The following is a 26,472-nucleotide window of genomic DNA, read 5'->3' as shown; positions in this document are numbered from 1 at the left end:
GGAAGATGACGAGCGTGACCCAAAATCAGTTTGGTTTCATGCCCGGGAGATCAACTATGGAGGCCATTTTCTTACTAAGACAACTTATGGAGAGATTCAGAGAACAAAAGAAAGACCTGCATATGGTCTTCATAGACTTGGAGAAGGCTTATGACAAAGTACCTAGGAGTGTAATGTGGTGGGCCTTGGAAAAACACAAAGTAGCAACAAAGTACATTAATCTTATTAAAGATATGTACACTAATGTTGTGACAAGTGTCCGAACAAGTGATGGAGACACCGATGACTTTCCAATTAACATAGGACTACATCAAGGGTCGGCTTTGAGCCCTTATCTTTTTGCTTTGGTGATAGATGAGGTCACAAGGGACATACAAGGAGTTTTACCGTGGTGTATGCTTTTTGCCGATGATGTGGTACTTATTGAGGAGAGTAGGAGTGGTGTTTCTCAAAAGTTGGAATTGTGGAGGCAGACGCTGGAAGCAAAAGGTTTTAGGCTTAGTAGGTCTAAAACAGAGTATATGAAGTGTGATTTCAGTGCCATGGGGTATGAGGATGGCGATGTTAGTCTTGATGGGCAAGTGGTACCCAAGAAAGACACTTTTCGTTACTTAGGATCAATGCTTCAAAAGGAGGGAGACATCGATGAGGATGTCAGTCATAGAATTAAAGCCGGATGGTTGAAGTGGCGACAAGCTGCAGGTGTCTTATGCGACACCCGGGTGCCACGCAAACTAAAAGGCAAATTCTACAGGACAGCAATCCGGCCGGCTATGTTGTATGGAGCAGAATGTTGGCCCACTAAAAGACGACATGTCCAACAACTAGGTGTGGCAGAGATGCGTATGTTGCGCTGGATATGTGGCCACACAAGGAGAGATCGAGTCCGGAATGATGATATACGAGAGAGAGTAGGAGTGGCGCCGATTGAGGAGAAGCTTATGCAACATCGCTTGAGATGGTTTGGACATATCCAACGAAGACCTGAAGAGGCACCAGTGCATATCGGAATAATTAGGCGTCCCGAAAATGTGAAGAGAGGTAGAGGTCGACCAACTTTGACGTGGACAGAGGCTGTGAAGAGAGACCTGAAGGAGTGGAATATTGACAAAGAGCTCGCCGCAGATAGGAAGGGGTGGAAGTGTGCAATTCATGTGCCAGAACCCTGATTGATAGTTTCGCTTTTCCTTCTTAATCGTTTGACCTTTTCTTGTGCCCATTTTAGATCTTGCTGGTTCTTGTGGGTTTTATCTCTTTTATGTGTTTCCCCGTTTCGTTGTTTTCGGTTCTCCTTTGCCTTTGTTTCCCTTTTCTGTTCTTTGGGTGTTGAGCTCTGAGGTTTTCTTACGGGGTTTCATCTCTAGCCTACCCCAACGTGCTTGGGACAAAAAGGCTTTGTTGTTGTTGTTGTTGTAGTGTCATCCTAAAACCCTTGTAATTTGTCCACTGAAATGTATAAAGACAATACAAATCCACTATGTTATCTTCAATGAAAACCTAAGCCTAAAAAGTAATAAGCATAACCCACTGGAAGCCCCGCATGACTAAGAAACCCTAAGTTACTTCTTGACTTAGTTTCTTTTAGCATAATGTTATTAAATCCTGCATAATCATGACATACATGTTCATTGCATTTCGATAGACTGTAACCTTGCTGACGGAGAGTACGTCCTCGTGCCGGAGCAAGGAGCTGCTCAGGAGGTAGCCCCGGACCCAGCACCAGAGCCTGCACCAGAGGACCTGCCTGCCACTGCTTTGGAAGGCAAGCCCCGGTTTATGCATAACCTGTTATTTATGCTATCTTACTTCACTTAATGATTGTAGGATTGATTGTGCACTTAGGTGTAGGAATTGTTTGAAACCCTAGTTGCATAATCTCAGGAATCCTTTTTGAGATGAATACTAGTATGATAGGTCGAGTAGTTGCTTTATTTAATTAGGATCTCGGTAGAAGACGGGTGATTTTCTAGCACTCGCGCGAGATCAGGAATTGGTTGTACCCACTTTTATATCATATTGATAGTTGGTTGGTGGACACGGATCCATGGGGATGCGTGGTCTACAAGGTGAAATTGGAATAAGGATTAACGTGCAGATACCTGTGTCAAGCGATTGAACGTACTAAGCACATGCCGAGAAATATGGTAAATCGGTAAGCCTAGTACCTGAGTGAACCTGCCCGCAGATTGCCCTCCTCACGCGACCTGAGACGTGGTCTCCCATTCCGGTTATGGTGGGTACAAGTGCGGTCACTGCACGACGGCAGTCGGGGTCAATGAGGCATTGTACGCCAAGGCGGTGAGCCCCTTTCTGTTGCCAGGGAATCGATGGGGACGGTTGATGTGTGTGGGGACGGAGTGCCTCGCCACGTCTTGTGTTTAGGTTTACCTTGCAAGGATAAAAACTCAATTTGAATCGTCTGCTTCTCGCAGCTAATGAGACTGCTTGATCCATTGTACTGCATTGAGTAACAAGTGGAAATATGATGAGTTGATATAAGATGTTGATTGCTAATAATGCTTGCTACTATGTATGAGTAGATAGTACACTTTTAGCCTTAAGAGAGTCACACTTAAATTGACAAAATGAAAACTTGACTTAGAAACTCAGCTAGTTCTTTTGGCAACCAAACCCCACAGCCAAACAACTGCATGTCTAGAGGTAGAGGAGTAGACTCCTCACACTGGGTAAGTCTAGCTGAGTATTAGTATACTCAGCCTTGCTTGTGGCATAATTTTACAGGTTCTCTGGAGGACATGGTTGCTGGAGTGACTTGGCCGTCCATCTTGCCACTGGGTTGGACTGTCGAGTGGGACCCCGCCTCGGCTGAGGAGGAGCATGAGGAGTGATGGGACAGGCTTCCCCATCTCTTTGTTTAATTATCGTTAGTTTTATTCCGCTGCACTTCGAACAATGACAACTACTTTTGCAAAACTTCTATGATGATGTAATAATTTAATACTCTTTCATGCATGGTTTTATGCTTTATTGTATTTGCTCTGTGACTCACCATCGAGTGAGATTGTGGTACTTGATCCTGTCAGTGGCCGTGTCGGACTAGATCCGAGGGATTGACTGGTTATTCCCATTTAAGTGTGATCTAGCCTCTGAGGCGGGACTTAGGCACTTAAGTTGGAATAATTCGGGCAGTTCCGCCACAGTCTATGTGGAGCAACCACCGGGCTTTGAAGATCCAAGGAAGCCAAACCACGGCTATCTACTTCACAAGGCGCTCTACAGGCTTAAACAAGCCCCTAGAGCTTGGTATGATTGTCTTAAAGATTTTTTAATTAAGAATGGATTTACAATAGGAAAAGCTGACTCTACATTATTTACTCGCAAAGTTGACAATGAGTTATTTGTGTGCCAAATATATGTCGATGACATCATATTTGTTAGTACTAATGAAAAATTTTGTGAATAATTTAGCAAAGTAATGACGAACAGGTTTGAGATGTCTATGATGGGCGAGCTCAAATACTTCCTGGGATTTCAAGTCAAATAACTCAAGGAAGGTACCTTTCTATGCCAAACCAAATATACACAAGATATGCTCAAGAAGTTTGGCATGGAAAAGGCAAAGCACGCCAAGACTCCAATGTCATCAAATGGACATCTCGACCTAAATGAAGAAGGTAAACCGATAGATCAAAAGTTATATAGATCAATTATAGGGTCACTGCTTTACTTATGCGCATCTAGACCTGACATCATGTTAAGTGTTTGCATGTGTGCACGCTTTCAAGCTAATCCTAAAGATTGCCATCTTGTTGTCGTTAAGAGAATCCTAAGATACTTAGTCCACACCCAAAACCTAGGATTATGGTATCCTAAAGGCTCCCTTTTCGATTTACTTGGCTACTCTGACTCAGATTATGCCGGTTGCAAAGTAGATCGAAGAAGCACTACTGGGACTTGCCAATTCCTTGGGCGGTCCTTAATGTCATGGAGTTCCAAGAAACAAAATTGTGTTGCACTTTCCACTGCAGAAGCTGAGTACATAGCAGCTGGTGCATGTTGTGCACAGTTGTTATGGATGAAGCAAACCCTTAGAGATTTTGGTTGTGAGTTTAATAAGATTCCACTACTGTGTGACAATGAGAGTGCCATAAAACTTGCAAATAATCCTGTGCAACACTCTAGAACCAAACACATTGATATTAGACATCATTTCTTGAGAGACCATGAAGCCAAAGGAGATATCGAATTGTTTCATGTGAGCACTGAAAATCAACTAGCCGATATCTTCACAAAACCCCTTGATGAGAATAGGTTTTGTTTTCTTAGAAGTGAACTAAACATCTTGGATTCTCGAAACGTGTCATAAAACTAAAATTTGAACACATGATTGATGGATATAAAATTGTTGTATGCATAAAATGTCATGAGAAATACTGTTTTTATTATTAAAATTACTCATGTCATAAATGTTAAGTGTGGTTAAAGCCTTACCGGGCAGTATCTCAAAACAGGTTGAGTAAATCGGCTGAGTAGGCCACTCAACCGGTTTTCCACTGGTAGAAAACCGGTATAAAAACCGGTTGAACCAGTTTTGTCGCCTCCGCGTCCGTGTTGTCAGTCAGCGCCACAGTCAGCGCCGTCAGTCTGGCAGGAATTCCGCGCAGTCAGCATCTTTTTCTGCACGCTTTAACTGTTCACTCTACCACAAAACCGGTTGAACCGGTTTTATAACCGGTTGAACCGGTTTTGGTCCGCTGACCAGCCGACGTCGCCTCCTTTTTCTCCTCCCTTCCTCCTTTCACTTCTTACCCGTTCATTTCTTCCAGCCATCGTCGCCTACACTTTTCCTCTCTCTCCTTCACACTCTCACCACACTCCAAAGCTCATTTGTGCCATCAAATCATTGGGAGTTTGTTGGAGTTTTGTTCCTCTCGGCTTCCTCCATCAACTCCCTCACTTTTGTTGGGATTTCTGTGGTTCAATCTTCAGATCGAGGTATTACCTTATTTTCTCATGTTTTTACTCGATCTCACCCGTTCTTGATTATCATGTGTATTGTTTCAAGGATACTTCTTAGTTTAGGTGCTTGCAACACTTAAACTATCTTCTTTTGTCTCGAACATTGTTTGAGTTTAGTAGTTTGGTATTGTTCGTTGTAGTTGAACCGCTCGCATGAACGGTTGAAGTGCATGCTCAATATCATACGCGTCTTTACTCAAACGTGTTTGTTAAAATCCTTCAACATCGATCACCTCGCTCACCATAGGTTCTACTTTTTATCTTAAGGATGGTGCGTCGGAGGAACCCATCAGTTGTTGAATCCGACTCCGATGATGATCAAGAAATTCATGAAGAAACTCCCCCGCGTTCCAGATCCAAGCGCGGGCGAGTGTCGGTGTTTTGGGTCCGACCTCGCACCCGGGGTTGCCCCTTAAGGTGCTTTTTGGAGTAGGACGGTGTTATCGACTATAGCTCGATGGTTCGTGCTAAATGCACGAGAGACTGTGGACAATTGTGTACAGGTTCGGGCCACTTTGAGATGCGTAACACCCTATGTCCTGGTGTGAGTACTTTATGTGGTGGGTTACAAGGAGGTTCTCTAGTATTGGAAACGTAGAGAGCCGGTGTGGATGGCTAAGTAATGAGGTAGATGTCTTTGAAGGGGTGCCCCCTAGGCCTTATATACTCGACCGTGGGGAATTACATGTGGATATGATAACAACGTGTGCCTAAGTAATAGTGAACTGACTGAGTCTATCCTCCTATAATTCAGCCGACCCATCCTCGCTCGGTTTCGATGTATGGGGCTCCTGCGCGGGAAGGTCGGGTCACTGTTGTGATCACTGCTCGAATTCGTCGGACTGTCTGGGCTTGCGTCGATCTGATCTTGTGTCGATCCACTTCACTAGGCGTTCTTCCCCAGGCCCACGAAGGGATGACCTCACGAATTATTGGGCCCACGGGCCTTTCGTGAGGTCTTTTGTCCTTCTGGTGGACCCGGGGGATATCCGTCCCCCACAAGCCCTCGATCTTTGGGTTGATTTTGAAATAACTGGCCCAAAGATCCAAGGTCTAGCTTGCAGTTTTTTAATTTTGATAAGGAATAATTCGAAAGTAAGTCTGCTGGGCCATTGCTCCTGAACTCTGAGTGACCCAGTAAAAACAATCTTTTACTGTCTTCTTCCGTTATTACTCTTCAAAACTTGGTGTTCTGCCTTGAGTTTATGATTTAGAGGTCAGCATTTTGATTTTTTAGGACTCGAATTTCATTGGGGTGTAGCCCCCGAGCTTCGAGTGGATTTTTGTAAATAATCCACTCGAAGGTCTTCATTTTAAGTCTTCAAAAATCTCTTTTATATTCCTTTGTGCTTTTTCAGAAGTCAGCCTTATCTTAGTTTCACCGTATGCTTTAGAGGTTAGCATTCTGCCTCTCGGGGTAGATGATTCATTGGGTGCACCGAAGGTGCACCCAATGGGTGTAGCCCCCGAGCTTTGAGTGGATTTTTGTAAATAATCCACTCAAAGGTCTTCATTTTAAGTCTTCATTTTAATGCACATAATGCTTTAGAGATCAGCATTATATCATCAACATTATGCTTTAGAGGTCAACATTCGTTTTTGTCTTCAGAATTGAGCACGAGATCTGTCCATATCTTGCTAGGTCTTGCAATTTATTTGATCTGCGACTGATTGGACGTTCAATAGATGGCCTTTGGCTAGTCTTCATATCACTTCGTGCTTCAATGCTTCTGTCGATTAGACTTGTACCTCATCGGCTATATTTGGCTTTCCTTTGATACCTGTTGATATCTCCCTTCTGTCTTGAGGTATTCATTGCATATACTGTATGGATGTGACTGCTTGGGAAAATCTATTGAAAATTCCTGGACATCCCCCCAATGGGTGTAGGAAAGGGACGGCTTGGTGTGCTGAGCGTTTAGCAAACTGCTTCTGAGTAGTAACTTGATGTGACCGCGGGTGTAATCATATCACCCAAGCAGTTGACTGGAGTCCCAATGGGTGTCGTGTTACGTGGAACGGCGTCAGCCGCCTGACGTGTCTCTAGACAGTTTGAATTGCATATTGAATTTTTGCGACTGTTCGGTGGCCGTGGTAGGAGGTGAGCGGTTGCCTTCTTCTTCTATAAATAGTGTTCTTGCTTCTCCGGCATTTTCACATCTCTTACTGCTGCTCGCTATTTACTTTCTTCTCTTTCCTTCTAGTCCACCATGGGCAAGAGCAAGAAGGGTGGTAGTTCTTCGCATCACTCCGGCGACAAGCGGAAGCGTGAGCCGACTCCTCCCTCGGAGGACTTCGACGACTCGGAGTACTCGGAGGAGGAGTTCTCCTCCGAGTCAGAGGGCTCACCGGTCCATGCCTCTCCCCCAGCGTCGTCTGATGACTCAGACGACTCCCAGGGGATCGCCGCAGAGGTGTGGACCTACATCCGGGCCGTCGAGCGCGCCGGGCTCAAGGGCTCGGATGAGTCGGAGTACTCCTCGGACTCGTCCGAGGAGGGCGGCGGTGGCGATGGCGGTGACGGCAATGACGACAGAGGCGATGGTGACGGCGGCGGTGACGGCGGTGAAGGCGACGACAAGGGCGGTGACGGCGGCGACAAAGGTGGCAGCGGCGACGGCAGCGATGGCAGCAAGGGCAGCAGTAGGGGCAGCAACAAGGGCAGCAGCAAGGGCAGCAACAAGGCCAGTGGCTAGGCGCCACTGGTTTTAAATGTTAGTATAGATTAGTAGTAGAAGTAGTATTAGTAAAGTAACATAGTAGTAGTTAGTAGTATAGTGTAGTGAAATATGATGTAGTAATGGGGAGGACATCAACTCATAATGAGTTGATTTGTAAGTTCGGTGGTGCTTCCCTTTTATAACGAAGAATGATTTCGCCCAATTCTGTGTGCATCATTTTGCCGTCGATCATATTAACACTTACTGCCAATGTTGTTTCTGAATGTAACGCTTGAGTAGCGACTTAGAATCATCGAGTCGCGCTTTAGACTGCCTTCTTCGCGATGTCAGCGCTTTGGTGGTAGCAGCCAAGTCCTTTGGAGTCACGTTGTCGCTTTAGGAATGACAGCCGAGTTATTATTGGCGATGTCGACGCTTTTAGAAGTGATAGCCGAGTGATAGCGGGCCACGTCGTTGTTTTAGAAATAACGACCGAGCGGTTACTGGTGATGTCGGTGTTTTAGAGGTAACAGTTGAATCCTTTGGAGCCACGTCACCGCTTTAGGAATAACAACCGAGTGACTGCTGGCGGAGTCGGCATTTTAGAAGTAACAGCCGAGTGATAACGGGCCACGTCGGCCGCTTCGGAAACAATGGCCGAGTGAAGTCCGGTAACGTCAGCGTTTTTATAAATAACGACTGAGTTAAATTGGGCCGCGTCGACCGTTTTGGAAATAACGACCGAGTGACGACATGGCACGCCAGCGTTTTAGAAATAACAGCTGGGTGATGACTGGGCGCTTTTTAGAAATGGCGTCTGGCTCGGGAAAACCCCATATGTACTGCGTTGTCGCATGCCTCTGCATTCTATGCCCTATTTTTGCTTTTCTGCATCTAGGCCTTCTCTGCTCTCTTGCAATATTGCCTTCGCTCTGCTCGCCAGCAAGGTTGAGATGGCGCCCAAGCGAAAAGCCCAGAGTTCGTCTGCCGCAATCATTCCTCCTATCGATCCCAACAGTCAGTTGCCTTTCGCAGGTAACCACATGTCTGTCGTCTCTGAATCCGACCTTCTCCATCTCGTATCCATCAAAGTTCTTCCTCCGAAGGAACTCTGTTCTTGGTGGATCTGCCGTGGGGTCACTGTTACGACAGAAGACACCCACGAATCCGTCATTTACGTTCCTTTTCTCATCCGCGGCCTTGCTCTTCCCATTTCTCCTTTCTTCCGTGGTCTCCTTGATTTCTATCACTTGAATCTGACCCATCTGAATCCCAATTCCATTCTACAAGTTTCCGTGTTTGTTCATGTAACACCTCTAGTGTTACTATAACTAAAACTTGAGCATGACATCATAAGCATTGGCATTGCATATGTTTGACACACCTAGAGTGCATTCACAAGGCAAAAATTTCAAACAAGTTGTATTGTTTAAGTGTTTTTGCAAATAGAACCCTGGATAGGAAACTTAACCCTAAATAGGGATTAAAGGGGTAAGACCTAACCCAAATTGAGAAAACCTAAAGGCTTTAGGGGAATAGTCATAAAATGTTCCCAAACATAAACTTAAATCACATTTATACCCCTGGGATACCAGAAATCCTAATTGGAACCCTGGAAAACCCTAAAACCAAACCCTAGGGGCCTATGTGCAAAATTAGTCCACTTTTGGACTAAAGTGCAAAAACCAAGTCAAATAGGTATAATAAGTCCTTTGGTTCACAAATGTGTGGACTTGAAAGCCAAATGTTGAGTTTTGGACTTAAATGCAAGATGGACCTCAATTAGGTTCTATTCTAAGTCTGAAATTTCAGAGTTTTGGCTCAACTTTGGAGCCTTGTAACTTTCAAACTATAGAGTTTTTGCCCTAGGTCACCACATTAAGATTGTAGCCCAATCATAGGAGAACAACTTTGCTTAAAGGTGTGAGCATAGTTGTTAAGGAAAAACTGGAGATAATTGAGCCTGAAGTTGGACTGTCAAACTGCTTGAGGTCTGAAATTCAGAGTAACAGTGTGATGGGATGAACTTTGAGCTCGATTTTCAATGGGATCCAGTGAATTTTTGTGGGAGCACATTGTAGCAAAGTTATAGATGGATTATAGCTCTACAACTTTGCTGCAGAAAGTTGGCATAGGTTTCACATAAAAATTGGAGAAAATAGGGCTCCAACTTGGTCTGTCAGTTAAGCTGTCCACTGAATCTGGCGCACTGTTCACCGTCTTCAGAAATATCACGCCGTGGATAAGGGTCAGCCCCCCCGCCGGCGATAAGAACGCCACCGCGGCGTGACTGGTCGTCGGTGGCCACGGTAAATATCCTCGGCGTCGTGGCAAAAGGTTACTGAGGTGGCGAGCTCCGGTTAAACGGCGACCCCGTGCCCTCACCGAAATCCACCGCGCGGTAAGCTTGCCAGCGCATCCTAAGTCCGCGCTTCTTCTCCAACTCTGGTCGACGGCCTATAAATTGAGCTCGGACTCCGCTTCTTCTCCCCATTACGCACCTCAGTGCTTAAGCAATCGACTCAATTCCGCCAGAGAACTTGTGCAGCCCCAATTCCCTCTCTCCTCTGTTCTTGCTCCGCCGTGAAGAACTTCTTCGTGGCTAGCGTTCCTCTGGTCAGTAACTCTCAAATTACTCCCTGTTTTAGTTAGTCTTTGATCTCCTATTGCTCCTAGATACGACAATTTAGAGTTTGGTCGAAGCTCATCACAGGAACGCACCCGTGCGCTGTCAAACACCGTCGTGACCCCCTCACCGTCGACCCGCTCTTCGGGTCTTGTTCTGCCCAAACCGAAGCATGTCCATGGGCCCTGGTGAACCCGTGAACCTTTATCCAGCCTCAATTTGGCCATCCCCGTCGCTGTCCGATCGGAACATGTTCACCCTCTTGTCCATCCGCTCTATCACCGTGGCCAGGACATTGTAGTGCGCCGTTGGTGAAATTGATGGAGGGGAAATGGTCGGGGTGGATCTAATTGTGTCCCTGTTGCTTGAGAGCTCCAGCCGTGGCGTCATCTGGCCGGAATAGGCTCGCCGGAGTGCGGCGAGGGCTGTTCGTCGTCGTGGACTTTGCTCTGCGAAAGTATAGAATGTGGAGGGCCTTAGTGTAAACCGTCAGCGACTCACTGAAACAGTAGAAGAACCTGTCTCCAGATAGATAAAACCCCGAGGCCCTTTTTGCAAAGCCGCCAGGGCGCGGGCGCACGCGCGCGTTTTCTTTGTGTTACTGGGCCGTCTGGGCCAGATGTTGCCGAGTACTATTCATAAGTTTTTCTTTTTCTTTTTACTCCAAAGCTAAAACAATTGTAGAAAATTACAGAAAAATCCTAAAATTGTGAAACCAATTTTCCTAGGTTCATTATTTTCCCTATAATTTAATAAAAATATTTTCATGAATTTTAGTGGAAATAAGAAATTTTAGGGCATTTAAAGTAGTTAAAAGTATTTGTTATGGATTTTTAGAAAATAATTGGTATGTCCAAAAATGCCCAAACTTTTTATGGGAACTTAAAACAATATTTAGAAGCCTTGGGTAGAGTTTGAATTGATTTGGACCATGTTTGATAACTAGAACCCCAAAACACCCCCTGCCCTTTGAGCTCCTTTACCGACTCCGGAAACCCTAAGTTCTCGGAGTTCCGTGAAGGAAAGTTATATTCAAGATTTAGATAATAAATCTTTATTATCTTCGCACTCTCATGCGCATTACATGGCATTCATTCTTATATATGTATATGTATATGGTTATGTTAGAACGCGAAGAAGTGGAAGTTACTGAAGAAAGGACACCACCCTCGGATTCTCAAGCAGGCAACTGCTTCTACTTTGACATTTGTGGATCCGAGCCAGACTCACCTGTGAACGAAGGCAAGCCCCGGTGCATGCAACCCCTTTCCTTGTGTTTTTAAATAATTTTCGCACACTTTAAGTCTAGTGAAATGTGCATTAGGTTCATAGGAGTTGCTTGGAACCCTTTGATGCATTGCTTTCCTTGATATCCATACCTTTATAGATACTTCTGTGAAGTATCAAAATATGATTTACAAAAATGCTTAGCCTTGCTTAGATCTTGTGGATAGAGGTTGTCCTTAGCATAGCTCGAGAAAGGATGGCTTCTACCTGCAAGAATATTTTCATTTGGAGCAATGGTGGGATCTTACTGCAAAGTTCCCTGTGATGCTCTTTTCATCCTAAGGAACAGAAACAATCCTAAGGATAGAAGTACTTAAATCGAGACTTGGGTTAGGAATAGGTGATGTTCTACCCAGGTTGATTAAGGATTGAATGCGTATGTAGGCATGCTGACCGAGGACCCTTTAACTGGTCACATGCCTCGTCATGGGTAAGCCTTGCCTCGGGCAGACTAAGGCCAGAATAAGATAACACGAAATGGGCGTGGAGCGGTGGCGAGAGTAGCGTGTACCCTCCGTGGCAAGAGGCTGGACGGTGGTGTATCTGTGCTCTCAGTTTGCGTGAACCTGATCTGGTGTTAAGAACCCCGGTGCCAGGTTGACATATGCAAGGGTTAAGTGCTACATATGTCGTGTGATTGGAGATCCTCAGCTGAGTATAATCGATTCGGATCGCCGTACCTTCGCGGTTATGAAGACTTGGTCACTTCCCTGCAACCTAAGTCAGGATGTGAACACTATGGATAAAAATGATGTTGTATTGATGAGATGGTGAAATTAGACTAGATGCAAATAGAGTCTATTAATACTTAACATGGCGTTAAAAGATTGAAAGTAAGGACTCACTTTAGTAAGCTACTTCTGCAAAAGTATAAGTTGATTTTTGCTAAAGCCTCTCCTTGACTCCTATTTATCCAGCATACCCTTGAGAGTCTTTTCCTTAGTCGGGTAAGACTTGCTGAGTAATCCCATACTCAGGGTTTATCCCTTCGTTGTTTTTAGGTGAGGAAGTAGCAGATTTCTGTTGCTTCTGTACCAAGGTGGTTCCCCATGAGGAGAAACAAGAGTGAAGATGCGGGAGGACATGGTCCTCCACAAGGAAAACTTTTGAAAAAAAAACTTATCGGGAGGAGTTTTTGCCTCCCTTAGTTATGTAATAATACTACTCTGCACTCGCTTATAGTTCTGGTCTGTAATAACCAACTTGATCTTACTTTTTAATAAATGTAAGTTTATGTAATCGCTTCCGCATTTCTTTATCTCCGATGTTCTGTAATGTCTGCAAGACGGGTGAGACGTTCCTGGTAAGGTAAGGAAAGATACCGAACTTGTCAAGTAGTTCAGGGGCACCTACAGGGTTGTCTGAGGTCCGTTGGACAAGGACAACTGTAGGTGGGCCTAATTACTTGGGAGGTTCCGTCACAGCTGGTATCGGAGCGTAGCCCTTCTTTGCAGATATTATGAGGCATCTTCAAAAGGATTTTCTAAAGTCTTACCTAGAAACTCTCTTCTCTTCTTACCTAAGTATTCTGAAGAGTCTATCTTAAAGACCAGATAGGAAGAGTGCAATGTATAGAAGGTTGAATCAACTAAGGTTGATTCTGTACTTACACATGCATCATGCTAAGAATTATACTAATAAAGTTTTCCCCCTTAGAAAGATGCCGCCACGCACAAGGCTAACGACGCGCAAGTCAACTAGACCAATCGGTGTGCCCCGGCATCAACTGGCCCCTCGACATGAGAACAGTAGCAGCGGGAGTAATGACCCAATAGGAGATCTTGAAGCCCGAGTAAGCCGACTTCAAGCGGAGTTGCAACACAGGACCAACGCTTGGGTTGCGGATGGAGATAGAATAAATGAACTAAGAAGGGACATCCGTCACCTGCGGGATCAGCTTGCTGATCGGGACTTAGCACTCGACTGGGCAGTACAATCCCGTTTGTTGGCTTGTGCTAAGGAAGCAAGGGCTCAGGCCCGAATTAAGGAACTTAGCTCAACTGTCGACGACCTGTAGGTCTATTGCAATACGTTACATGAGGAAGTCCATGTATTGTATTCGCAATTACACCCTAGTGCACCTGCGCACCCTGCTGAGGCGGAAGCCGGACCCTCCCACGTTGCGGGACACGCGCTGGGTGGGGAGTTAGACCTTTTTGAACCCCCTCCTTCCATGAGGCTGGTTGACGTATGGACTCCCACACCTGACGACGAGGCCGCCAAGAGTAATGGGAAGCATGACTAATGGTGTAATAGAAGTAGTAGTGTAGTGTATTGTAGGTTGTACTGGTGTATAATAGGTAATGCTATTGTATACTAGGTATTGTATCCTGTTGTATGAGTCTTGAGTCTGTAACATTACTTTTGGTAATGTAAAATGGAATGGCTTTTTCTTTGGCATATCATATTGTTTCCAAATGTTGTTGCCACAGATGCCTTCCAAGACTCGAGCTCAGGACGGAGCTGGTACCTCCCGAGGGAGGGAATCTACACCCAATCCACCTCCTGTTCCTCCGACATTGGCTGAGGCAATTGCTGCCTTAGTGAACGCAACTGCTGACAATACCCGCTTTCTAAGAGAAATGGCGGGCCAACAGTTCCAGCAGCCTGGTGGGCGGGGCTATCAACAAGGCCCCCGCGAAACTACTTATCTGGACTTCTCGGAAACCCGTCCACCACTATTTGTGAAAGCTGAAGATCCACTGGAAGCCGATGAATGGATACGGGTTATTGAGCAGAAATTTGGTCTTCTGTGCTGTTCAGAGACACAAAAGCCTTTATTCGCAGCGCAACAACTACGCGGCCCTGCCAGCACTTGGTGGGGTAATTTTGTGGCCATTCAGCCGGCCAATCATCAAGTAACCTGGGAAGAATTCAAAGTAGCCTTCCGCGAGCATTATATACCCGAAGGTGTTTTGCATATGAAGCAAGAAGAGTTCATGAAGCTAAAACAAGGAGGAGATACTGTCAATCAGTATCTCAACAAGTTTAATCACCTGTCCCAATATGCAATTGATCAGGTGAACACTGATCTGAAAAAGAGAAATTGCTTCATGAGAGGACTAAATGATCGGCTACAGAGAAAAATGGCTGCTTGTATTGACTTGACGTATGGAAAGGCTGTCAGCACAGCCCTATCTGTTGAAGCAAAATATGCAGGTTCCGGAAAGAACAAGGGATTTGGTGGTGAGAAGTCTAATCAGGGCCAGGCAAAAAGGCAACGGTTTATTCTCCGGCCTTCTAACCAGACTCCTCCACGTGCACCAACTTTCCCTTTCAAGCAGCCGATAATTATTCGTCCCAATAAAGCCCCCACTGCCCCAAGTCAGCCGAGTGCCCCCGGCACTCGATTCCTTGCTTTGCCTAGCTCTTCAACCGGGTGTTTTAATTGTGGCAAGTCTGGACATTTCATCAAGGATTGCCCATATCCCAAGCAGAATCAAGTAAATGCTCAGCAAGGATCTGGAAAATCAGCTCAGCCCAAGGGAAACAATGTGGGGAAGAGTACAAAGAAGACGGGGCGGATATACTATACTTAAGTGGCCACTACACCGGAAGGTGAACCGGGATGATGGGTACGTTTCTCGTGGCCAGTCACCCTGCAATTATTCTTTTTGATTCTGGTGCTTCGCATACGTTCATTAGCAAGAAATTTGTGGAGCAACATCACATTGCATACCATGAATCAAAAGAGGGATTTAAAATACACTCACCTGGGGAACAAATCTGTACTAGAGAAGTGGCCTATCAAGTGCCCGTATCATTGGCCGGACGGGACTTTCCTACCAATATGATCGTCCTGAAAGGCCAAGACATAGATGTTATTTTGGGTATGAATTGGTTGGCCAAGCATAAAGCAATACTCAATACTGATCAAAGAACCATCAGGTTGAGCCATAATCAAGAAGAAATTCTTTTGCCCATCCCTATTCCAAACAAAGTTACTGGCAGAGTTTATGAAGTTATGGTACCGGAAATCAAGGATATCCTGGTAGTATGTGAGTTTCCTGATGTCTTTCCCGAGGATTTGCCGGGATTGCCACCTGAGCGGGAGGTAGAGTTTGTAATAGAGTTGAAGCCCGGTACGGCTCCCATTTCTCGAAGATCGTACCGTATGCCTCCTAATGAGTTGGCGGAGTTGAAGATTCAATTACAAGATCTCCTGGAGAAAGGATTCATCCGGCCAAGCTCATCGCCGTGGGGTTGTCCAGCCATATTCGTCAAAAAGAAGGATCAAACCTTACGAATGTGCGTGGATTATCGGCCCCTCAATGAGGTCACCATTAAAAACAAGTACCCTCTTCCAAGGATTGATATTCTATTTGATCAATTGACTGGAGCAAGGGTATTTTCAAAGATTGATCTCCGATCGGGCTATCACCAGATCCGTATTCGGCCCGAAGATATACCAAAGACCGCGTTCACTACGCGATATGGGTTGTTTGAATATCTGGTAATGTCTTTCGGGTTAACAAATGCTCCGGCCCACTTCACATATTTGATGAACTCGGTGTTCATGCCTGAGCTAGACAAGTTTGTGGTGGTCTTCATTGATGACATTTTGATATACTCCAAGAATGAAGAGGAGCACGCCCAACATTTACGGATTGTGTTAACGCGCCTGAGGGAACATCAGTTGTATGCCAAGTTCAGCAAGTGCGCGTTTTGGCTGGAGGAAATTCAATTTCTGGGACATGTTCTATCTGCCAGAGGGATTGCGGTAGATCCCAGCAAAGTCAAGGACATTTTGGAGTGGAAACCCCCGACCACTGTTCATCAGGTCCAAAGTTTCCTTGGACTGGCTGGATATTATCGCAGATTTATACCAGACTTTTCTAAGCTTGTGAAGCCAATCACAAGTTTATTGAAGAATGATGTTAAGTTCAATTGGTCTTCAAAGTGTGACGAAGCCTTTGAACAATTAAAGACATTATTAACCACTGCTCTGGTATTGGCTCAACCGGACATCACCAAGCCTTTTGATGTATATTGTGATGCATCTGGCAGTGGACTCGGCTGTGTACTAATGCAAGAGGGCTGAGTAATTGCATATGCTTCACGGCAGTTGCGCCGACATGAGGAGCATTACCCAACTCATGATCTGGAGCTAGCTGCTGTGGTTCATGCTCTGAAAATTTGGCGTCACTATCTGCTGGGAAATGTCTGTCATATCTATACAGATCATAAAAGCTTGAAGTATATCTTCACCCATTCAGAATTAAATATGAGGCAGAGACGATGGCTTGAGCTTATTAAGGACTATGAACTGGAAATTCATTATCACCCAGGCAAAGCCAATGTTGTGGCAGATGCACTAAGCCGCAAGGTTTCCTGCCATTGTTTAACGATGAAGACCTCTGACAACACTTTATGTCAAGAGATGGAGAAGCTAAACCTGGGAATGGTTCAACAAGGAACTTTGAATCAGTTAAAGCTTGAGTCAGTCCTCTTGCAAAGGATAATTGATGCCCAAAAGGATAATGAGGGCATGAGACATATTCGTGAGAAGATAAGGGCTGGAAAAGCCAAATGTTTCAAAGAAGATAATCAAGGCATTGTATGGTTTAATAACCGCATAGTGGTGCCAAGGAATGAAGAGCTCCACCAGCAAATTCTTGATGAAGCACATCTTAGCCGCTACTCTATTCATCCCAGAAGCACTAAGATGTACCAAGACTTGAAGCAACATTACTGGTGGACAAAGATGAAGATCGAAATTGCACGCTATGTGGCTAGATGTGACACCTGCAGACGTGTCAAGGCCATACATTTGAAAGCTGCCGGTCCATTACAGTCACTACCAATACGGACATGGAAATGGGAAGACATAAGTATGGACTTCATTGTGGGATTGCCCAGGACCGCAAAGGGATATGACTCTATCTGGGTGATTGTTGATCGACTTACAAAGATTGCCCACTTTTTGCCTGTTAGGACAAAGTATACAGTGGCCACCTATGCAGCATTATATATTGCCCGTATTCTCAGTTTGCATGGTATTCCGAAGACTATAGTGTCAGATCGTGGACCTCAGTTCGTATCCAAATTCTGGGAAGAACTTCATAAACCCCTGGGTACCAAATTGCTCCACAGTTCGACCTATCATCCCCAAACAAGTGGACAGACTGAGAGGGTCAATCAAATACTCGAAGATATGCTGCGAGCATGTGTTCTGGACTTCTCACAAAAATGGGATGAATGTTTGCCCTTAGCGGAGTTTTCATATAATAATAGCTATCAAGAAAGTATCAAGATGGCACCCTTCGAAGCTTTATATGGACGACGATGTGGTACTCCGCTAAATTGGTCTGAACCAGGTGAAAGGTACTTCTTCAGGCCTGACCTGGTAAAAGAAACTGAAGACAAAGTTCAGAAAATAATACATAATATGAAAAAAGCCCAAATTCGTCAAAAGAGTTATGCAGACCGACGACGACAACCCTTATGTTTTCTCGTAGGAGATTATGTCTACCTGAAAGTTTCACCAATGAAGGGTGTATCGCGTTTCGGGATTAAAGGGAAGCTTGCACCCAGGTACATTGGTCCCTTCCCTGTACTTGAGCAATGTGGACCAGTGGCATACCGACTCCAACTACCCGAAACATTGTCTGCTATGCATAATGTGTTCCACGTGTCACAATTGAAGAAGTGTCTTCGGGTTCCTGATCGAACCATTGAAGTGACGGATGTTGTCCTTGAACCGGACTTGACATACTTTGAGCACCCTATACGAGTCTTGGATCAAAAGGACAGGGTTACCCGGAGAAAAACTCTCAAGTTTTATAAAATACAGTGGAACCAACATTCTGAAGATGAGGCTACATGGGAAACTCAAGACTTTTTAGATAAGAATTTCCCAGGCTTTTTAGCCTCTTGTAAATTGTAAAGCCTGTATAACGTGTAATAAAGAAGTGACTCCCACATCACCCCTGCCTTGTACCAGAAATAAGGAAATAAAAGTATGCCGCGTTTCCTTTTCCATTACTCACCCTAGGACTTTTAATCTCGGGACGAGATTCTTTTATGGGGGGGAAGGATGTAACACCTCTGGTGTTACTATAACTAAAACTTGAGCATGACATCATAAGCATTGGCATTGCATATGTTTGACACACCTAGAGTGCATTCACTAGGCAAAAATTTCAAACAAGTTGTATTGTTTAAGTGTTTTTGCAAATAGAACCCTGGATAGGAAACTTAACCCTAAATAGGGATTAAAGGGGTAAGACCTAACCCAAATTGAGAAAACCTAAAGGCTTTAGGGGAATAGTCATAAAATGTTCCCAAACATAAACTTAAATCACATTTATACCCCTGGGATACCAGAAATCCTAATTGGAACCCTGGAAAACCCTAAAACCAAACCCTAGGGGCCTATGTGCAAAATTAGTCCACTTTTGGACTAAAGTGCAAAAACCAAGTCAAATAGGTATAATAAGTCCTTTGGTTCACAAATGTGTGGACTTGAAAGCCAAATGTTGAGTTTTGGACTTAAATGCAAGATGGACCTCAATTAGGTTCTATTCTAAGTCTGAAATTTCAGAGTTTTGGCTCAACTTTGGAGCCTTGTAACTTTCAAACTATAGAGTTTTTGCCCTAGGTCACCACATTAAGATTGTAGCCCAATCATAGGAGAACAACTTTGCTTAAAGGTGTGAGCATAGTTGTTAAGGAAAAACTGGAGATAATTGAGCCTGAAGTTGGACTGTCAGACTGCTTGAGGTCTGAAATTCAGAGTAACACTGTGATGGGATGAACTTTGAGCTCGATTTTGAATAGGATCCAGTGACTTTTTGTGGGAGCACATTGTAGCAAAGTTATAGATGGATTATAGCTCTACAACTTTGCTGCAGAAAGTTGGCATAGGTTTCACATAAAAATTGGAGAAAATAGGGCTCCAACTTGGTCTGTCAGTTAAGCTGTCCACTGAATCTGGCGCACTGTTCACCGTCTTCAGAAATATCACGCCGTGGATAAGGGTCAGCCCCCCCGCCGGCGATAAGAACGCCACCGCGGCGTGACTGGTCATTGGTGGCCGCGGTAAATATCCTCGGCGTCGTGGCAAAAGGTTACTGAGGTGGCGAGCTCCGGTTAAACGGCGACCCCGTGCCCTCACCGGAATCCGCCGTGAAGTCCGCGCTTCTTCTCCAACTCCGGTCGACGGCCTATAAATTGAGCTCGGACTCCGCTTCTTCCCCCCATTACGCACCTCAGTGTTTAAGCAATCGACTCAATTCCGCCAGAGAACTTGCGCAGCCCCAATTCCCTCTCTCCTCTGTTCTTGCTCCGCCGTGAAGAACTTCTTCGTGGCCAGCGTTCCTCTGGTCAGTAACTCTCAAATTACTCCCTGTTTTAGTTAGTCTTTGATCTCCTATTGCTCCTAGATACGACAATTTAGAGTTTGGCCGAAGCTCATCACAGGAACGCACCCGTGCGCTGTCAAACACCGCCGTGACCCCCTCACCGTCGACCCGCTCTTCGGGTCTTGTTCTGCCCAAACCGAAGCATGTCCATGGACCCTGGTGAACCCGTGAACCTTTATCCAGCCTCAATTTGGCCATCCCCGTCGCTGTCCGATCGGAACATGTTCACCCTCTTGTCCATCCGCTCTGTCATCGTGGCCAGGACATTGTAGTGCGCCGTTGGTGAAATTGATGGAGGGGAAATGGTCGGGGTGGATCTAATTGTGTCCCTGTTGCTTGAGAGCTCCAGCCGTGGTGTCATCTGGCCGGAATAGGCTCGCCGGAGTGCGGCGAGGGCTGTTCCTCGTCGTGGACTTTGCTCTGCGAAAGTATAGAATGTGGAGGGCCTTAGTGTAAACCGTCAGCGACTCACTGAAACAGTAGAAGAACCTGTCTCCAGATAGATAAAACCCCGAGGCCCTTTTTGCAAAACCGCCAGAGCGCGGGCGCACGCGCGCGTTTTCCCTGTGTTACTGGGCCGTCTAGGCCAGATGTTGCCCAGTACTATTCATAAGTTTTTCTTTTTCTTTTTACTCCAAAGCTAAAACAATTGTAGAAAATTACAGAAAAATCCTAAAATTGTGAAACCAATTTTCCTAGGTTCATTATTTTCCCTATAATTTAATAAAAATAGTTTCATGAATTTTAGTGGAAATAAGAAATTTTAGGGCATTTAAAGTAGTTAAAAGTATTTGTTATGGATTTTTAGAAAATAATTGGTAAGTCCAAAAATGCCCAAACTTTTTATGGGAACTTAAAACAATATTTAGAAGCATTGGGTAGAGTTTGAATTGATTTGGACCATGTTTGATAACTAGAACCCCAAAACACCCCCTGCCCTTTGAGCTCCTTTACCGACTCCAGAAACCCTAAGTTCTCGGAGTTCCGTGAAGGAAAGTTATATTCAAGATTTAGATAATAAATCTTTATTATCTTCGCACTCTCATGCGCATTACATGGTATTCATTCTTATATATGTATATGTATATGGTTATGTTAGAACGCGAAGAAGAAGTGGAAGTTACTGAAGAAAGGACACCACCCTCAGATTCTCAAGCAGGCAACTGCTTCTACTTTGACATTTGTGGATCCGAGCCAGACTCACCTGTGAACGAAGGCAAGCCCCGGTGCATGCAACCCCTTTCCTTGTGTTTTTAAATAATTTTCGCACATTTTAAGTCTAGTGAAATGTGCATTAGGTTCATAGGAGTTGCTTGGAACCCTTTGATGCATTGCTTTCCTTGATATCCATACCTTTATAGATACTTCTGTGAAGTATCAAAATATGATTTACAAAAATGCTTAGCCTTGCTTAGATCTTGTGGATAGAGGTTGTCCTTAGCCTATCTCGAGAAAGGATGGCTTCTACCTGCAAGAATATTTTCATTTGGAGCAATGGTGGGATCTTACTGCAAAATTCTCTGTGATGCTCTTTTCATCCTAAGGAACAGAAACAATCCTAAGGATGGAAGTACTTAAATCGAGACTTGGGTTAGGAACAGGTGATGTTCTACCCAGGTTGATTAAGGATCGAATGCGTATGTAGGCGTGCTGACCGAGGACCCTTTAACTGGTCACATGCCTCGTCATGGGTAAGCCTTGCCTCGGGCAGACTAAGGCCAGAATAAGATAACACGAAATGGGCGTGGAGCGGTGGCGAGAGTAGTGTACCCTCCGTGGCAAGAGGCTAGACGGTGGTGTATCTGTGCTCTCGGTTTGCGTGAACCTGATCTGGTCTTAAGAACCCCGGTGGCGGGTTGACATATGCAAGGGTTAAGTGCTACATATGTCGTGTGATTGGAGATCCTCAGCTGAGTATAATCGATTCGGATCGCCGTACCTTCGCGATTATGAAGACTTGGTCACTTCCCTGCAACCTAAGTCAGGATGTGAACACTATGGATAAAAATGATGTTGTATTGATGAGATGGTGAAATTAGACTAGATGCAAATAGAGTCTATTAATACTTAACATGGCGTTAAAAGATTGAAAGTAAGGACTCACTTTAGTAAGCTACTTCTGCAAAAGTATAAGTTGATTTTTGCTAAAGCCTCTCCTTGACTCCTATTTATCCAGCATACCCTTGAGAGTCTTTTCCTTAGTCGGGTAAGACTTGCTGAGTAATCCCATACTCAGGGTTTATCCCTTCGTTGTTTTTAGGTGAGGAAGTAGCATATTTCTGTTGCTTCTGTACCAAGGTGGTTCCCCATGAGGAGAAACAAGAGTGAAGATGCGGGAGGACATGGTCCTCCACAAGGAAAACTTTTGAAAAAAAACTTATCGGGAGGAGTTTTTGCCTCCCTTAGTTATGTAATAATACTACTCTGCACTCGCTTATAGTTCTGGTCTGTAATAACCAACTTGATCTTACTTTTTAATAAATGTAAGTTTATGTAATCGCTTCCGCATTTCTTTATCTCCGATGTTCTGTAATGTCTGCAAGACGGGTGAGACGTTCCTGGTAAGGTAAGGAAAGATACTGAACTTGTCAAGTAGTTCAGGGGCACCTACAGGGTTGTCTGAGGTCCGTTGGACAAGGACAACTGTAGGTGGGCCTAATTACTTGGGAGGTTCCGTCACAGTTCATTTGTGCGAAGCTTTCCTTGGTATTCTGCCACACTTTGGCCTATGGAAGTACTTGTACCACTGTCGGCCTAGGATGGCCGGAGGGCAGCACCAGCTTGTGCGGGGCGCGAGTTTGGAGATGCGCCATGGGAGGAAGACCGACTACCTCGACATCCCACTCAAGGACAACATCAAAGGATGGCGCCTGGAATGGTTTATCATGGAGAATCACGAGAATTCCCTCCCCCCACGATCAGGGAGACAGTCAGATGTTCGCACTCCGAGTTGGACCGAATCCCCCATAGACCTAGAGGTGGCTGAGGCAGGGGCTCTGCTTGCTGAGGTTGGGTTGTTGAAAGAGAGGGGTCTCACTGCAGAAGCTGTGGTCACCGATTTCATTTTCAAGAACATTCAGCCACTAAAAGACAAAGGATACCCAGCTTATCTGTATCAAGGCCTCGCTGATTCAACCCGGGTTACCAACAGAAGGATTCCTGCTGTGGATTTGGTGAGCCGGCTCGAGATGATACTCAGAGGCAAGGTGTCGAACATCGGCACTCTTGTTGCATACTCGGCCTGGAATCTGCCTCCTTCCAAGGCCTTTACCAGTTTTGTGTCAAATCCTCGTTCTGGTGATAGCGGTTTGGGCCTTAGAGTGCGACCCTCTCCCGAAGAGGTTAGTGCTTTGGTTGCCTCACTTGGTGAAATCCCTAACAACGAGAGGCAGGTTCATTTCGAGGTACCTTTGAATCCAAGTGATGCAGAGATAAGTGCCATGCTGGATATGTTGGCTGAAGATTCCTCTGATGCAGCCCCTGCTGAAACACTGGCTGTAGCACCCATCCCAGAGGCCGGCAAAGCTTTGGATATTCAGAGGTCTGATAGTGTTCGCCCGAAGCGTCCTCGCCGAGCCAATCAACCAACTTCTCCTGCTGGGGGGAAGAAAAAGAAAAAGAGACGTCTTCGCCGAGTGTCATGCTTGGATCAGGATGCCGGTCCTTCTGCTCCTGCTGCTGAGGAAGTGCCAGTGCCAGTTTTTGCTGAAGCTAATCCCAATGGGTGTGACCCGACTGATGCTGATCCCAATGGGTGTGACCTTGATGATGCTGAACCCAGTGGGTGTAATCTGACCACAGCTGATCCCAATGGGTGTACCGTCCGCATTATTGATGAAGATGAGGAAGAGGAGAATGAAGTCCCTCTAATTCGGAAGAACAACCGGCGCTACATAGCCAGCGGGGAAAGTAGTGGTGTTTCTTCTCCAGCTTTGTCTGCTCTCGTTGGTCTACAAGAATTGTCTCTGGCAAATTTTGATCAGACTCTCGAAGATATGGTCCCAGAGGATCTGTTGTCGGAGCTGACAGATGGTGGGATGATGGATATTTGTGCTGATGTGCCCGATGCCGGGCTGGAGTTATCCCGAGCGGCATCTCGTGCCTCATCGACCTTGGAGCACGGTCTTAAGGGTCAGGAGGCTGGTCTGGATTGTTCTGCTCCCATGGAAGTGGGTGAAGGTCCTTCAGCCTTAGAGGTGGCTGTTACAGAGAGCTCGGCCCTCAAGGATGGCGCTAGCGCTTACCCAGCCCCCGAGGGTGTCGCCGGGGATAATCCGGCTCGGATGGGTAGCGCGAGCTATGACGCAGCCCCCGAGGGTGTCCGAGTTGGTTCTCCCTCTCACACTTCCATGGATGTTCACGTAGGGTCTTCTCCTCCGCATTCTGGTTGCATGGCAGCAGCTCAAGCTTCAGGTCATGAAGTCACCTTAGAGGCCAGCGTTCCTGATGACAGAGTTTTGATTTCTGCTGTTGATACTGACTTGGTCCCCACTGATGCATTGTGGGTTGCTCCGGGTGTTGATCCTTCATCGAGCCATCAACTGATTTCCCACGACTTGGGAGTTCCTTCGTTCTTCTCCAACCTCCAGGTAATTTGGTTTTTCCTGATCTGGCTGTACCTCGGGTGTGATATTGTTCTTACACTCATTTGTTTTTAATGTTAGGCATTGGTTGATGAAATGGCTGGTCAGCTGAGGTCGCAGGGTGCTTCTGTCCCAGAAAGAGCTCTTTCTGTGACGCATTGGAATCCAGTGCTGCTTCAGCGACGGGTATCTGATTTGGAGATGGCAAATGCTGGTTAGTGCCCTTTGTTTCTTCTTTGGCTACTTGATTAATCTACTTTTTAGCTGAACACCCTTGCTTGACTATTTCTTGACAGATATGGCTCGACGGTACTCTAATCTTGAAGAAAAATATTCTCAAGGTCAGACTGAACTGGCCTGGGTTTCTGCTTCTCTGAATGATGCTAACACGCTGAACTCCACCCTCAATGCTCAGCTTGACTCTGAAAAGGTGGCCATTGAATTAAACTTTCAGTTGCCCTTATCTACTGTGTTCTTAATGTTTGCTTGACGTTGGAGAACTGATTCTTATCTGCAGGAGGAGAGACGTGCCCTTGTAACTTCTCGCGACAACCTTGACAAGCTATACCGCGACGCCAGCAACTCGTTGACCATCTTGGAGAGGAGCCATCGCTTCATCATGGAAGATTTGGATAATCATCGTTATAAGCTACAAGAGTCCTTGGATGATATGATTCGCCTCAGGCAATTGGTGTCGAAAAAGGATACTATCATCAAGGATCTGCGTGCTTCCAAGAAATCAGTCGTCCAGGAGCTAGAAACTGCTCGGTTGGCTGTCAAGGCTGCCGAAGAGACTTCTGCTACTCTGAGGACCCAACGCGACAAAGCTATGGACAAAGCTATTCGTGCGGGGCGGATCCTGATGAGGAGACCCGGCGTGGTTGTTCCTGACGACATAGTGGCTGACGTGAATGCCGCTCCAGATTCTTCGAGTCGCCCTTCTTCGTCGGTCGCTCCTGAGAAGAACATTACCAAATAGAAACACTGAATGTTTTGTATATGTGGTTAGTGTGCTCGAATAGTCCGTCAGAAAACATTTTTCAGTACTGAATGCCGTTATTGTTTTTCCGTTGTTAGAATTCAACCGTATCTATAACCGCAGAAGTAAATGCAGTATGATGGTTTTGAAATTTCTTCGTATTTTGCGGGGCATAGAGGTCACCCTAAGATGAGTAATTGCAAACGTGCTCGTGTTGGATTAAGTAGACGCGAGTGTACCGTGCCGATTTAAGTCATTACCGACTTAAACCGACTGCTCCGTTAGTAGAGTATAGTGGTCACCCCGAGTTAAGTAAGCGTGAGCATGTCGCACCGCCTTAAGCCATTGCCGACTTAAGCCGATTGCTCCGTTAGTAGGGTATAGTGGTCACCCCGAGTTAAGTAAGCGTGAGCATGTCGCACCTCCTTAAGTCATTGCCGACTTAAGCCGATTGCTCCGTTAGTAGGGTATAGTGGTCACCCCGAGTTAAGTAAGCGTGAGCATGTCGCACCGCCTTAAGCCATTGCCGACTTAAGCCGATTGCTCCGTTAGTAGGGTATAGTGGTCACCCCGAGTTAAGTAAGCGTGAGCATGTCGCACCGCCTTAAGTCATTGCCGACTTAAGCCGATTGCTCCATTAGTAGGGTATAGTGGTCACCCCGAGTTAAGTAAGCACGCAGGTTGATAGTGAACAATTTGAGGGCCTTTGAAGTCTTTTTATTGATGACATATTTCCCAGCTTACAGAGTACAATGCCGTCTCAGTAGCTTTTGAAATATAGCTAGGGGTAAAACTTCCTGAGATGTTCTATGTTCCATGAGTTCCCAATTTCCGTGCCATCCATTTGAGTAAGGCGATACGACCCAGGCCGAGTGACTTCTGCTACTATGAACGGTCCTTCCCATAGTGGCGACAATTTGTGCCGTCTCACCCCCGTAAGAATTCGACGGAGGATGAGGTCTCCCACTGCAAAGGATCGATGCCGTATGGCCTT

This window comes from Zea mays, chromosome 8 (assembly GCF_902167145.1).
Source record: "Zea mays cultivar B73 chromosome 8, Zm-B73-REFERENCE-NAM-5.0, whole genome shotgun sequence".
Classification (NCBI taxonomy): Eukaryota; Viridiplantae; Streptophyta; class Magnoliopsida; order Poales; family Poaceae; genus Zea; species Zea mays.
Note: the sequence above shows the minus strand (reverse complement) of the source record.